Source organism: Stenella coeruleoalba (genome assembly GCF_951394435.1).
Source record: "Stenella coeruleoalba genome assembly, contig: scaffold_147, whole genome shotgun sequence".
NCBI lineage: Eukaryota > Metazoa > Chordata > Mammalia > Artiodactyla > Delphinidae > Stenella > Stenella coeruleoalba.
Genome location: NW_027646375.1, coordinates 326,291 through 341,919, shown reverse-complemented (window position 1 = coordinate 341,919; position 15,629 = coordinate 326,291). Strand labels below are relative to the sequence as shown.

At 43.8% G+C, this 15,629-nt stretch overlaps 1 long non-coding RNA gene across 9 annotated transcripts in view; it reads left to right on the top strand.

Annotated features, from left to right (window-relative positions):
* The window catches only part of LOC307181145, a 730,603-nt gene that overhangs the window by 494,061 nt on the left and 220,913 nt on the right, over nt 1–15,629 (top strand). The window contains exon 5 of one of the 9 annotated variants that reach the window (XR_013826010.1): nt 12,674–12,751. The exons of the other annotated variants lie outside the window; for them this stretch is intronic. This is a non-coding gene — a long non-coding RNA (uncharacterized lncRNA). The remainder of the gene's footprint in view (nt 1–12,673; nt 12,752–15,629) is intronic. 9 annotated transcript variants of the gene reach the window in all.

Below are 15,629 nucleotides of genomic sequence, written 5' to 3'. Positions count from 1 at the left end.
TATCTTATGATGTTTCTTTTTCTGTGTGACTTACTTCAGTTAGAATCATCATACCTGAATCCACTCATTGTGCTGCTAAGGGCCTGATGACACAGATTTCATTGCTGAGTGATATTGCTTTGTAAGTAAATACCACAACTTCTTTATCCATTTTTCACTTTCTGCGATGTTGAACTTGTACTGTAAACGAGGTTCTTGTAAACAGAGCCGTTCCAAACTTTGGGGTGGCTGTGTCTTTTTGATTTTAATTTCCCTAAGCTATAGGACCATAAGTGGAAGTGCCCTAGGTTCTGTTGCTTTGTTTTTTAGATGTTTCAGGAAACACCATACACTTCTCCCCAGTGGTTGTTGGCAATTTACATCCCGCCCATCAGCATAACAAGGCTCCCAGTTCTCCATGGCCTGTCCTGCCTTTCTGGATTTTACACTTTTTTCAGATGGCCCTTTTGACCGGGGGGAAGTGAGACTTCATTGTAGTGCAGATTTCCTTTGCAAGCTTGCTTGGTTGGCCAAAAAGGGCGTATGCGTTTTTTCCTGAATATATTCAGGAAAAAACGCATACGCCCTTTTTGGCCAAGTGCATCATTGTGGACGTTCTGCCTCTTTTCCTATGCTTTCAATGCAATTCCAGTCTACCTCCTGAAATCGGTTTCCTGCAATTCTGCCCCGCTTTCAAGTCCTCTTGGCAGCCTTACTTCAGTCTATTTTTGGACGATAGCTGTCATTTATAACTCTGCAGGTTTGTGAATTACAGTGCCCCTGAGCTCCTTTCTTCAACTCGCTTTCTTTTCAGCTGGCCGCAACACCGCAGGATGGCTTCAGGCCCTAATCTTGTTCCGGTACGGCACGCTGAGCCTTTGGTTATTTCCTCTTCCTGGTGGGAAATGAGAGTTAAATTTGCCCGTCCAGACACCTCCAGCTAGCCTCTCATTGGTTCTCGCTATTCCTGTTCATCTTCCGCAGAAATTGCAAACTGGGCCAAACAGGAGGTTAAAGGCACTGACTCTCCAAGTGGGGAGAGTGTTAGTAAAGCGTCTGGAATGTTGCACCCGAGTACCAGGGGAGGAAAACTGAGACATATTTGAACACGTCTCCCGTTCACAAGGTTGATCATACTTGGGTTCCACATGCATGTTTTAGCTGAAGGAAGAATACCTTAAACCTGGAGAGTTGAGACCCGTGGAATGGGTACCATGCAATATGACTTCAAAGGGTCTTCATTTGCTCACCGAACCTCTCCAATCCTATCACTGCTGCGTTTATGCCCCTGTACATATGCTTGATTCTCTTTTGGAGACATAGCAATCCATAGGTTTTAAGATACTTACTAGTCAGGTACATTCTTAGGCGTTTAATATGCGGTGTTGAGTCCATTTCGTTGAGCAAGGAGTAGCTCTTGTCTATTCCATATTTGACTTAAGGAACTTTATCTGTGCTCATTTCAATCTCTGGTTTTATGCAGCACCCCAACTCACCTTTCCCCTTAAGCAAGCATAAGTTGGTTTTCTAAATTTGAGACCCTGTTCTGTTCTGTAATTCAGTTCCTGTGTAGCCAAGTTTACATTCCGTGTATTACTAATATCTTATGATGTTTCTTTTTCTGTGTGACTTATTTCAGTTAGAATCATCATACCTGAATCCACTCATTGTGATGCTAAGGGACTGTTGACATAGATTTCATTGCTGAATGATATTGCTTTGTAAGTAAATACCACAACTTCTTTATCCATTTTTCACTTTCTGCGATGTTGATCTTGTACTGTAAACGAGGTTCTTGTAAACAGAGTCGTCCCAAAGTTTGGGGTGGCTGTGTCTTTTTGATTTTAATTTCCCTAAGCTATAGGACCATAAGTGGCAGTGCCCTAGGCTCTGTTGCTTTGTTTTTTAGATGTTTCAGGAAACACCATACACTTCTCCCAAGTGTCTGTTGGCAATTTACATCCCGCCCATCAGCATAACAAGGCTCCCAGTTCTCCATGGCCTGTCCTGCCTTTCTGGATTTTACACTTTTTTCAGATGGCCCTTTTGACCGGGGGGAAGTGAGACTTCATTGTAGTGCAGATTTCCTTTGCAAGCTTGCTTGGTTGGCCAAAAAGGGCGTATGCGTTTTTTCCTGAATATATTCAGGAAAAAACGCATACGCCCTTTTTGGCCAAGTGCATCATTGTGGACGTTCTGCCTCTTTTCCTATGCTTTCAATGCAATTTCAGTCTACCTCCTGAAATCGGTTTCCTGCAATTCTGCCCCGCTTTCAAGTCCTCTTGGCAGCCTTACTTCAGTCTATTTTTGGACGATAGCTGTCATTTATAACTCTGCAGGTTTGTGAATTACAGTGCCCCTGAGCTCCTTTCTTCAACTCGCTTTCTTGTGACCTGGCGGCAACACCGCAGGATGGCTTCAGGCCCTAATCTGGTTCCGGCCCGGCATGCTGAGCCTTTGGTTAATTCCTCTTCCTGGTGGGAAATGAGAGTTAAATTTGACCGTCCAGACACCTCCAGCTAGCCTCTCATTGGTTCTCGCTATTCCTGTTCATCTTCCGCAGAAATTGCAAACTGGGCCAAACAGGAGGTTAAAGAGACTGACTCTCCAAGTGGGGAGAGTGTTAGTAAAGCGTCTGGAATGTTGCACCCGAGTACCAGGGGAGGAAAACTGAGACATATTTGAACACGTCTCCCGTTCACATGGTTGATCATACTTGGGTTCCACATGCATGTTTTAGCTGAAGGAAGAATACCTAAAAGCTGGGTAGTTGAAACTCGTGGAATGGGTACCATGCAATATGACTTCAAAGGGTCTTCATTTGCTCACCGAACCTCTCCAATCCTATCACTGCTGCGTTTATGCCCCTGTACACATGCTTCATTCTCTTTTGGAGACATAGCAATCCATAGGTTTTAAGATACTTACTAGTCAGGTACATTCTTAGGCGTTTAATATGCGGTGTTGAGTGCATTTCGTTGAGCAAGGAGTAGCTCTTGTCTATTCCATATTTGGCTTAAGGAACTTTATCTGTGCTCATTTCAATCTCTGGTTTTATGCAGCACCCCAACTCACCTTTCCCCTTAAGCAAGCATAAGTTGGTTTTCTAAATTTGAGACCCTCTTCTGTTTTGGAATGCAGTTCCTGTGTAGCCAAGTTTACATTCCGTGTATTACTGATATCTTATGATGTTTCTTTTTCTGTGTGACTTATTTCAGTTAGAATCATCATACCTGAATCCACTCATTGTGCTGCTAAGGGCCTGATGACACAGATTTCATTGCTGAGTGATATTGCTTTGTAAGTAAATACCACAACTTCTTTACCCATTTTTCACTTTCTGCGATGTTGAACTTGTACTGTAAACGAGGTTCTTGTAAACAGAGGCGTCCCAAACTTTGGGGTGGCTGTGTCTTTTTGATTTTAATTTCCCTAAGCTATAGGACCATAAGTGGCAGTGCCCTAGGCTCTGTTGCTTTGTTTTTTAGATGTTTCAGGAAACACCATACACTTCTCCCGAGTGGTTGTTGGCAATTTACATCCCGCCCATCAGCATAACAAGGCTCCCAGTTCTCCATGGCCTGTCCTGCCTTTCTGGATTTTACACTTTTTTCAGATGGCCCTTTTGACCGGGGGGAAGTGAGACTTCATTGTAGTGCAGATTTCCTTTGCAAGCTTGCTTGGTTGGCCAAAAAGGGCGTATGCGTTTTTTCCTGAATATATTCAGGAAAAAACGCATACGCCCTTTTTGGCCAAGTGCATCATTGTGGACGTTCTGCCTCTTTTCCTATGCTTTCAATGCAATTCCAGTCTACCTCCTGAAATCGGTTTCCTGCAATTCTGCCCCGCTTTCAAGTCCTCTTGGCAGCCTTACTTCAGTCTATTTTTGGACGATAGCTGTCATTTATAACTCTGCAGGTTTGTGAATTACAGTGCCCCTGAGCTCCTTTCTTCAACTCGCTTTCTTGTGACCTGGCCGCAACACCGCAGGATGTCTTCAGGCCCTAATCTGGTTCCGGCATGGCACACTGAGCCTTTGGTTATTTCCTCTTCCTGGTGGGAAATGAGAGTTAAATTTGCCCGTCCAGACACCTCCAGCTAGCCTCTCATTGGTTCTCGCTATTCCTGTTCATCTTCCGCAGAAATTGCAAACTGAGCCAAACAGGAGGTTAAAGGCGCTGACTCTCCAAGAGGGGAGAGTGTTAGTAAAGCGTCTGGAATGTTGCACGTGAGTACCAGGGGAGGAAAACTGAGACATATTTGAACACGTCTCCCGATCACATGGTTGATCATACTCTGGGTTCCACATGCATGTTTTAGCTGAAGGAAGAATACCTAAAACCTGGGTAGTTGAAACCCGTGGAATGGGTACCATGCAATATGACTTCAAAGGGTCTTCATTTGCTCACCGAACCTCTCCAATCCTATCACTGCTGCGTTTATGCCCCTGTACACATGCTTGATTCTCTTTTGGAGACATAGCAATCCATAGGTTTTAAGATACTTACTAGTCAGGTACATTCTTAGGCGTTTAATATGTGGTGTTGAGTCCATTTCGTTGAGCAAGGAGTAGCTCTTGTCTATTCCATATTTGGCTTAAGGAACTTTATCTGTGCTCATTTCAATCTCTGGTTTTATACAGCACCCCAACTCACCTTTCCCCTTAAGCAAGCATAAGTTGGTTTTCTAAATTTGAGAACCTGTTCTGTTTTGGAATTCAGTTCCTGTGTAGCCAAGTTTACATTCCGTGTATTAGTGATATCTTATGATGTTTCTTTTTCTGTGTGACTTATTTCAGTTAGAATCATCGTACCTGAATCTACTCATTATGCTGCTACGGGCCTGATGACATAGATTTCATTGCTGAGTGATACTGCATTGTACGTAAGTACCACAAGTTCTTTATCCATTTTTCACTTTCTGCGATGTTGAAATTGTACTGTAAACGAGGTTCTTGTAAACAGAGGCGTCCGAAACTTTGGGGTGGCTGTGTCTTTTTGATTTTAATTTCCCTAAGCTATAGGACCATAAGTGGAAGTGCCCTAGGCTCTGTTGCTTTGTTTTTTAGATGTTTCAGGAAACACCATACACTTCTCCCGAGTGTCTGTTGGCAATTTACATCCCGCCCTTCAGCATAACAAGGCTCCCAGTTCTCCATGGCCTGTTGCCTTTCTGGATTTTACACTTTTTTCAGATGGCCCTTTTGACCGGGGGGAAGTGAGACTTCATTGTAGTGCAGATTTCCTTTGCAAGCTTGCTTGGTTGGCCAAAAAGGGCGTATGCGTTTTTTCCTGAATATATTCAGGAAAAAACGCATACGCCCTTTTTGGCCAAGTGCATCATTGTGGACGTTCTGCCTCTTTTCCTATGCTTTCAATGCAATTCCAGTCTACCTCCTGAAATCGGTTTCCTGCAATTCTGCCCCGCTTTCAAGTCCTCTTGGCAGCCTTACTTCAGTCTATTTTTGGACGATAGCTGTCATTTATAACTCTGCAGGTTTGTGAATTACAGTGCCCCTGAGCTCCTTTCTTCAACTCGCTTTCTTGTGACCTGGCCGCAACACCGCAGGATGGCTTCAGGCCCTAATCTGGTTCCAGCACGGCACGCTGAGCCTTTGGTTAATTCCTCTTCCTGGTGGGAAATGAGAGTTAAATTTGCCCGTCCAGACACCTCCAGCTAGTCTCTCATTGGTTCTCGCTATTCCTGTTCATCTTCCGCAGAAATTGCAAACTGGGCCAAACAGGAGGTTAAAGGGACTGACTCTCCAAGTCGGGAGAGTGTTAGTAAAGCGTCTGGAATGTTGCACCCGAGTACCAGGGGAGGAAAACTGAGACATATTTGAACACGTCTCCCGTTCACATGGTTGATCATACTTGGGTTCCACATGCATGTTTTAGCTGAAGGAAGAATACCTAAAAGCTGGGTAGTTGAAACTCGTGGAATGGGTACCATGCAATATGACTTCAAAGGGTCTTCATTTGCTCACCGAACCTCTCCAATCCTATCACTGCTGCGTTTATGCCCCTGTACATATGCTTCATTCTCTTTTGGAGACATAGCAATCCATAGGTTTTAAGATACTTACTAGTCAGGTACATTCTTAGGCGTTTAATATGCGGTGTTGAGTGCATTTCGTTGAGCAAGGAGTAGCTCTTGTCTATTCCATATTTGGCTTAAGGAACTTTATCTGTGCTCATTTCAATCTCTGGTTTTATGCAGCACCCCAACTCACCTTTACCCTTAAGCAAGCATAAGTTCGTTTTCTAAATTTGAGACCCTGTTCTGTTCTGTAATTCAGTTCCTGTGTAGCCAAGTTTACATTCCGTGTATTACTGATATCTTATGATGTTTCTTTTTCTGTGTGACTTATTTCAGTTAGAATCATCATACCTGAATCCACTCATTGTGATGCTAAGGGCCTGATGACACAGATTTCATTGCTGAGTGATATTGCTTTGTAAGTAAATACCACAACTTCTTTATCCATTTTTCACTTTCTGCGATGTTGAACTTGTACTGTAAACGAGGTTCTTGTAAACAGAGCCGTTCCAAACTTTGGGGTGGCTGTGTCTTTTTCACTTTAATTTCCCTAAGCTATAGGACCATAAGTGGCAGTGCCCTAGGCTCTGTTGCTTTGTTTTTTAGATGTTTCAGGAAACACCATACACTTCTCCCTAGTGTCTGTTGGCAATTTACATCCCGCCCATCAGCATAACAAGGCTCCTAGTTCTCCATGGCCTGTCCTGCCTTTCTGGATTTTACACTTTTTTCAAATGGCCCTTTTGACCAGGGGGAAGTTAGACTTCATTGTAGTGCAGATTTCCTTTGCAAGCTTGCTTGGTTGGCCAAAAAGTGCGTATGCGTTTTTTCCTGAATATATTCAGGAAAAAACGCATACGCCCTTTTTGGCCAAGTGCATCATTGTGGACGTTCTGCCTCTTTTCCTATGCTTTCAATGCAATTCCAGTCTACCTCCTGAAATCGGTTTCCTGCAATTCTGCCCCGCTTTCAGTCCTCTTGGCAGCCTTACTTCAGTCTATTTTTGGACGATAGCTGTCATTTATAACTCTGCAGGTTTGTGAATTACAGTGCCCCTGAGCTCCTTTCTTCAACTCGCTTTCTTGTGACCTGGCCGCAACACCGCAGGATGGCTTCAGGCCCTAATCTGGTTCCGGCCCGGCACGCTGAGCCTTTGGTTAATTCCTCTTCTTGGTGGGAAATGAGAGTTAAATTTGCCCGTCCAGACACCTCCAGCTAGCCTCTCATTGGTTCTCGCTATTCCTGTTCATCTTCCGCAGAAATTGCAAACTGTGCCAAACAGGAGGTTAAAGGGACTGACTCTCCAAGTCGGGAGAGTGTTAGTAAAGCGTCTGGAATGTTGCACCCGAGTACCAGGGGAGGAAAACTGAGACATATTTGAACACGTCTCCCGTTCACATGGTTGATCATACTCTGGGTTCCACATGCATGTTTTAGCTGAAGGAAGAATACCTTAAACCTGGAGAGTTGAGACCCGTGGAATGGGTACCATGCAATATGACTTCAAAGGGTCTTCATTTGCTCACCGAACCTCTCCAATCCTATCACTGCTGCGTTTATGCCCCTGTACACATGCTTGATTCTCTTTCGGAGACTTAGCAATCCATAGGTTTTAAGATACTTACTAGTCAGGTACATTCTTAGGCGTTTAATATGGGGTGTTGAGTCCATTTCGTTGAGCAAGGAGTAGCTCTTGTCTATTCCATATTTGGCTTAAGGAACTTTATCTGTGCTCATTTCAGTCTCTGGTTTTATGCAGCACCCCAACTCACCTTTACCCTTAAGCAAGCATAAGTTGGTTTTCTAAATTTGAGACCCTGTTCTGTTCTGTAATTCAGTTCCTGTGTAGCCAAGTTTACATTCCGTGTATTACTGATATCTTATGATGTTTCTTTTTCTGTGTGACTTATTTCAGTTAGAATCATCATACCTGAATCCACTCATTGTGCTGCTAAGGGCCTGATTACACAGATTTCATTGCTGAGTGATATTGCTTTGTAAGTAAATACCACAACTTCTTTATCCATTTTTCACTTTCTGCGATGTTGAACTTGTACTGTAAACGAGGTTCTTGTAAACAGAGCCGTTCCAAACTTTGGGGTGGCTGTGTCTTTTTCATTTTAATTTCCCTAAGCTATAGGACCATAAGTGGAAGGGCCCTAGGTTCTGTTGCTTTGTTTTTTAGATGTTTCAGGAAACACCATACACTTCTCCCGAGTGGTTGTTGGCAATTTACATCCCGCCCATCAGCATAACAAAGCTCCCAGTTCTCCATGGCCTGTCCTGCCTTTCTGGATTTTACACTTTTTTCAGATGGCCCTTTTGACCGGGGGGAAGTGAGACTTCATTGTAGTGCAGATTTCCTTTGCAAGCTTGCTTGGTTGGCCAAAAAGGGCGTATGCGTTTTTTCCTGAATATATTCAGGAAAAAACGCATACGCCCTTTTTGGCCAAGTGCATCATTGTGGACGTTCTGCCTCTTTTCCTATGCTTTCAATGTAATTCCAGTCTACCTCCTGAAATCGGTTTCCTGCAATTCTGCCCCGCTTTCAAGTCCTCTTGGCAGCCTTACTTCAGTATATTTTTGGACGATAGCTGTCATTTATAACTCTGCAGGGTTGTGAATTACAGTGCCCCTGAGCTCCTTTCTTCAACTCGCTTTCTTGTGACCTGGCCGCAACACCGCAGGATGGCTTCAGGCCCTAATCTGGTTCTGGTACGGCACGCTGAGCCTTTGGTTATTTCCTCTTCCTGGTGGGAAATGAGAGTTAAATTTGCCCGTCCAGACACCTCCAGCTAGCCTCTCATTGGTTCTCGCTAGTCCTGTTCATCTTCCGCAGAATTTGCAAACTGGGCCAAACAGGAGGTTAAAGGCGCTGACTCTCCAAGTGGGGAGAGTGTTAGTAAAGCGTCTGGAATGTTGCACCGGAGTACCAGGGGAGGAAAACTGAGACATATTTGAACACGTCTCCCGTTCACATGGTTGATCATACTCTGGGTTTCACATGCATGTTTTAGCTGAAGGAAGAATACCTTAAACCTGGAGAGTTGAGACCCGTGTAATGGGTACCATGCAATATGACTTCAAAGGGTCTTCATTTGCTCACCGAACCTCTCCAATCCTATCACTGCTGCATTTATGCCCCTGTACACACGCTTGATTGTCTTTTGGAGACATAGCAATCCATAGGTTTTAAGATACTTATTAGTCAGGTACATTCTTAGGCGTTTAATATGGGGTGTTGAGTCCATTTCGTTGAGCAAGGAGTAGCTCTTGTCTATTCCATATTTGGCTTAAGGAACTTTATCTGTGCTCATTTCAATCTCTGGTTTTATGCAGCACCCCAACTCACCTTTCCCCTTAAGCAAGCATAATTTGGTTTTCCAAATTTGAGACACTGTTCTGTTTTGGAATGCAGTTCCTGTGTAGCCAAGTTTACATTCCGTGTATTACTGATATCTTATGATGTTTCTTTTTCTGTGTGACTTATTTCAGTTAGAATCATCGTACCTGAATCCACTCATTATGCTGCTACGGGCCTGATGACATAGATTTCATTGCTGAGTGATACTGCATTGTACGTAAGTACCACAAGTTCTTTATCCATTTTTCACTTTCTGTGATATTGAACTTGTACGGTAAAGGAGGTTCTTGTAAACGGAGGCGTCCCAAACTTTGGGGTGGCTGTGTCTTTTTGATTTTAATTTCCCTAAGCTATAGGACCATAAATGGAAGTGCCCTAGGTTCTGTTGCTTTGTTTTTTAGATGTTTCAGGAAACACCATACACTTCTCCTGAGTGTCTGTTGGCAATTTACATCCCGCCCATCAGCATAACAAGGCTCCCAGTTCTCAATGGCCTGTTGCCTTTCTGGATTTTACACTTTTTTCAGATGGCCCTTTTGACCAGGGGGAAGTGAGACTTCATTGTAGTGCAGATTTCCTTTGCAAGCTTGCTTGGTTGGCCAAAAAGGGCGTATGCGTTTTTTCCTGAATATATTCAGGAAAAAACGCATACGCCCTTTTTGGCCAAGTGCATCATTGTGGACGTTCTGCCTCTTTTCCTATGCTTTCAATGCAATTCCAGTCTACCTCCTGAAATCGGTTTCCTGCAATTCTGCTCCGCTTTCAAGTCCTCTTGGCAGCCTTACTTCAGTCTATTTTTGGACGATAGCTGTCATTTATAACTCTGCAGGGTTGTGAATTACAGTGCCCCTGAGCTCCTTTCTTCAACTCGCTTTCTTGTGACCTGGCCGCAACACCGCAGGATGGCTTCAGGCCCTAATCTGGTTCCGGCCCGGCATGCTGAGCCTTTGGTTAATTCCTCTTCCTGGTGGGAAATGAGAGTTAAATTTGCCCGTCCAGACACCTCCAGCTAGCCTCTCATTGGTTCTCGCTATTCCTGTTCATCTTCCGCAGAAATTGCAAACTGGGCCAAACAGGAGGTTAAAGGGACTGACTCTCCAAGTGGGGAGAGTGTTAGTAAAGCATCTGGAATGTTGCACCCGAGTACCAGGGTACGAAAACTGAGACATATTTGAACACATCTCCCGATCACATGGTTGATCATACTCTAGGTTCCACATGCATGTTTTAGCTGAAGGAAGAATACCTTAAACCTGGGTAGTTGAAACCCGTGGAATGGGTACCATGCAATATGACTTCAAAGGGTCTTCATTTGCTCACCGAACCTCTGCAATCCTATCACTGCTGCGTTTATGCCCCTGTACACATGCTTGATTCTCTTTTGGAGACATAGCAATCCATAGGTTTTAAGATACTTACTAGTCAGGTACATTCTTAGGCGTTTAATATGCGGTGTTGAGTCCATTTCATTGAGCAAGGAGTAGCTCTTGTCTATTCAATATTTGACTTAAGGAACTTTATCTGTGCTCATTTCAATCTCTGGTTTTATGCAGCACCCCAACTCACCTTTACCCTTAAGCAAGAATAAGTTGATTTTCTAAATTTGAGACCCTGTTCTGTTCTGTAATTCAGTTCCTGTGTAGCCAAGTTTCCATTCCGTGTATTACTGATATCTTATGATGTTTCTTTTTCTGTGTGACTTATTTCAGTTAGAATCATCATACCTGAATCCACTCATTGTGCTGCTAAGGGCCTGATGACACAGATTTCATTGCTGAGTGATATTGCTTTGTAAGTAAATACCACAACTTCTTTATCCATTTTTCACTTTCTGCGATGTTGAACTTGTACTGTAAATGAGGTTCTTGTAAACAGAGCCATTCCAAACTTTGGGGTGGCTGTGTCTTTTTGATTTTAATTTCCCTAAGCTATAGGACCATAAGTGGAAGTGCCCTAGGTTCTGTTGCTTTGTTTTTTAGTTGTTTCAGGAAACACCATACACTTCTCCCAAGTGGTTCTTGGCAATTTACATCCCGCCCATCAGCATAACAAGGCTCCCAGTTCTCCATGGCCTGTCCTGCCTTTCTGGATTTTACACTTTTTTCAGATGGCCCTTTTGACCGGGGGGAAGTGAGACTTCATTGTAGTGCAGATTTCCTTTGCAAGCTTGCTTGGTTGGCCAAAAAGGGCGTATGCGTTTTTTCCTGAATATATTCAGGAAAAAACGCATACGCCCTTTTTGGCCAAGTGCATCATTGTGGACGTTCTGCCTCTTTTCCTATGCTTTCAATGCAATTCCAGTCTACCTCCTGAAATCGGTTTCCTGCAATTCTGCCCCGCTTTCAAGTCCTCTTGGCAGCCTTACTTCAGTCTATTTTTGGACGATAGCTGTCATTTATAACTCTGCAGGTTTGTGAATTACAGCGCCCCTGAGCTCCTTTCTTCAACTCGCTTTCTTGTGACCTGGCCGCAACACCGCAGGATGTCTTCAGGCCATAATCTGGTTCTGGCACGGCACGCTGAGCCTTTGGTTAATTCCTCTTCCTGGTGGGAAATGAGAGTTAAATTTGCCCATCCAGACACCTCCAGCTAGCCTCTCATTGGTTCTCGCTATTTCTGTTCATCTTCCACAGAAATTGCAAACTGGGCCAAACAGGAGGTTAAAGGGACTGACTCTCCAAGTGGGGAGAGTGTTAGTAAAGCATCTGGAATGTTGCACCCGAGTACCAGGGTACGAAAACTGAGACATATTTGAACACATCTCCCGATCACATGGTTGATCATACTCTAGGTTCCACATGCATGTTTTAGCTGAAGGAAGAATACCTTAAACCTGGGTAGTTGAAACCCGTGGAATGGGTACCATGCAATATGACTTCAAAGGGTCTTCATTTGCTCACGAACCTCTCCAATCCTATCACTGCTGCGTTTATGCCCCTGTACACATGCTTGATTCTCTTTCGGAGACATAGCAATCCATAGGTTTTAAGATACTTACTAGTCAGGTACATTCTTAGGCGTTTAATATGCGGTGTTGAGTCCATTTCGTTGAGCAAGGAGTAGCTCTTGTCTATTCCATATTTGGCTTAAGGAACTTTATCTGTGCTCATTTCAATCTCTGGTTTTATGCAGCACCCCAACTCACCTTTACCCTTAAGCAAGCATAAGTTAGTTTTCTAAATTTGAGACCCTGTTCTGTTCTGTAATTCAGTTCCTGTGTAGCCAAGTTTACATTCCGTGTATACTGATATCTTATGATGTTTCTTTTTCTGTGTGACTTATTTCAGTTAGAATCATCATACCTGAATCCACTCATTGTGCTGCTAAGGGCCTGATGACACAGATTTCATTGCTGAGAGATATTGCTTTGTAAGTAAATACCACAACTTCTTTATCCATTTTTCACTTTCTGCGATGTTGAACTTGTACTGTAAACGAGGTTCTTGTAAACAGAGCCGTTCCAAACTTTGGGGTGGCTGTGTCTTTTTCATTTTAATTTCCCTAAGCTATAGGACCATAAGTGGAAGTGCCCTAGGTTCTGTTGCTTTGTTTTTTAGTTGTTTCAGGAAACACCATACACTTCTCCCAAGTGGTTCTTGGCAAGTTACATCCCGCCCATCAGCATAACAAGGCTCCCAGTTCTCCATGGCCTGTCCTGCCTTTCTGGATTTTACACTTTTTTCAGATGGCCCTTTTGACCGGGGGGAAGTGAGACTTCATTGTAGTGCAGATTTCCTTTGCAAGCTTGCTTGGTTGGCCAAAAAGGGCGTATGCGTTTTTTCCTGAATATATTCAGGAAAAAACGCATACGCCCTTTTTGGCCAAGTGCATCATTGTGGACGTTCTGCCTCTTTTCCTATGCTTTCAATGCAATTCCAGTCTACCTCCTGAAATCGGTTTCCTGCAATTCTGCCCCGCTTTCAAGTCCTCTTGGCAGCCTTACTTCAGTCTATTTTTGGACGATAGCTGTCATTTATAACTCTGCAGGTTTGTGAATTACAGTGCCCCTGAGCTCCTTTCTTCAACTCGCTTTCTTGTGACCTGGCCGCAACACCGCAGGATGGCTTCAGGCCCTAATCTGGTTCCGGCCCGGCATGCTGAGCCTTTGGTTAATTCCTCTTCCTGGTGGGAAATGAGAGTTAAATTTGCCCGTCCAGACACCTCCAGTTAGTCTCTCATTGGTTCTCGCTATTCCTGTTCATCTTCCACAGAAATTGCAAACTGGGCCAAACAGGAGGTTAAAGGGACTGACTCTCCAAGTCGGGAGGGTGTTAGTAAAGCGTCTGGAATGTTGAACCCGAGTACCAGGGGAGGAAAACTGAGACATATTTGAACACGTCTCCCGTTCACATGGTTGATCATACTCTGGGTTCCACATGCATGTTTTAGCTGAAGGAAGAATACCTTAAACCTGGAGAGTTGAGACCCGTGTAATGGGTACCATGCAATATGACTTCAAAGGGTCTTCATTTGCTCACCGAACCTCTCCAATCCTATCACTGCTGCGTTTATGCCCCTGTATACATGCTTGATTCTCTTTCGGAGACATAGCAATCCATAGGTTTTAAGATACTTACTAGTCAGGTACATTCTTAGGCGTTTAATATGCGGTGTTGAGTCCATTTCATTGAGCAAGGAGTAGCTCTTGTCTATTCAATATTTGACTTAAGGAACTTTATCTGTGCTCATTTCAATCTCTGGTTTTATGCAGCACCCCAACTCACCTTTACCCTTAAGCAAGCATAAGTTGGTTTTCTAAATTTGAGACCCTGTTCTGTTCTGTAATTCAGTTCCTGTGTAGCCAAGTTTCCATTCCGTGTATTACTGATAACTTATGATGTTTCTTTTTCTGTGTGACTTATTTCAGTTAGAATCATCATACCTGAATCCACTCATTGTGCTGCTACGGGCCTGATGACATAGATTTCATTGCTGAGTGATACTGCATTGTACGTAAGTACCACAAGTTCTTTATCCATTTTTCACTTTCTGTGATATTGAACTTGTACGGTAAACGAGGTTCTTGTAAACGGAGGCGTCCCAAACTTTGGGGTGGCTGTGTCTTTTTGATTTTAATTTCCCTAAGCTATAGGACCATAAGTGGAAGTGCCCTAGGCTCTGTTGCTTTGTTTTTTAGATGTTTCAGGAAACACCATACACTTCTCCTGAGTGTCTGTTGGCAATTTACATCCCGCCCATCAGCATAACAAGGCTCCCAGTTCTCCATGGCCTGTCCTGCCTTTCTGGATTTTACACTTTTTTCAGATGGCCCTTTTGACCGGGGGAAGTGAGACTTCATTGTAGTGCAGATTTCCTTTGCAAGCTTGCTTGGTTGGCCAAAAAGGGCGTATGCGTTTTTTCCTGAATATATTCAGGAAAAAACGCATACGCCCTTTTTGGCCAAGTGCATCATTGTGGACGTTCTGCCTCTTTTCCTATGCTTTCAATGCAATTCCAGTCTACCTCCTGAAATCGGTTTCCTGCAATTCTGCCCCGCTTTCAAGTCCTCTTGGCAGCCTTACTTCAGTCTATTTTTGGACGATAGCTGTCATTTATAACTCTGCAGGTTTGTGAATTACAGTGCCCCTGAGCTCCTTTCTTCAACTCGCTTTCTTGTGAGCTGGCCACAACACCGCAGGATGGCTTCAGGCCCTAATCTGGTTCCGGCACGGCACGCTGAGCCTTTGGTTAATTCCTCTTCCTGGTGGGAAATGAGAGTTAAATTTGCCCGTCCAGACACCTCCAGCTAGTCTCTCATTGGTTCTCGCTATTCCTGTTCATCTTCCGCAGAAATTGCAAACTGGGCCAAACAGGAGGTTAAAGGCGCTGACTCTCCAAGTGGGGAGAGTGTTAGTAAAGCATCTGGAATGTTGCACCTGAGTACCAGGGGAGGAAAACTGAGACATATTTGAACACGTCTCCCGATCACATGGTTGATCATACTCTGGGTTCCACATGCATGTTTTAGCTGAAGGAAGAATACCTAAAACCTGGGTAGTTGAAACCCGTGGAATGGGTACCATGCAATATGACTTCAAAGGGTCTTCATTTGCTCACAGAACCTCTCCAATCCTATCACTGCTGCGTTTATGCCCCTGTACACACGCTTGATTCTCTTTCGGAGACATAGCAATCCATAGGTTTTAAGATACTTACTAGTCAGGTACATTCTTAGGCGTTTAATATGGGGTGTTGAGTCCATTTCGTTGAGCAAGGAGTAGCTCTTGTCTATTCCATATTTGGCTTA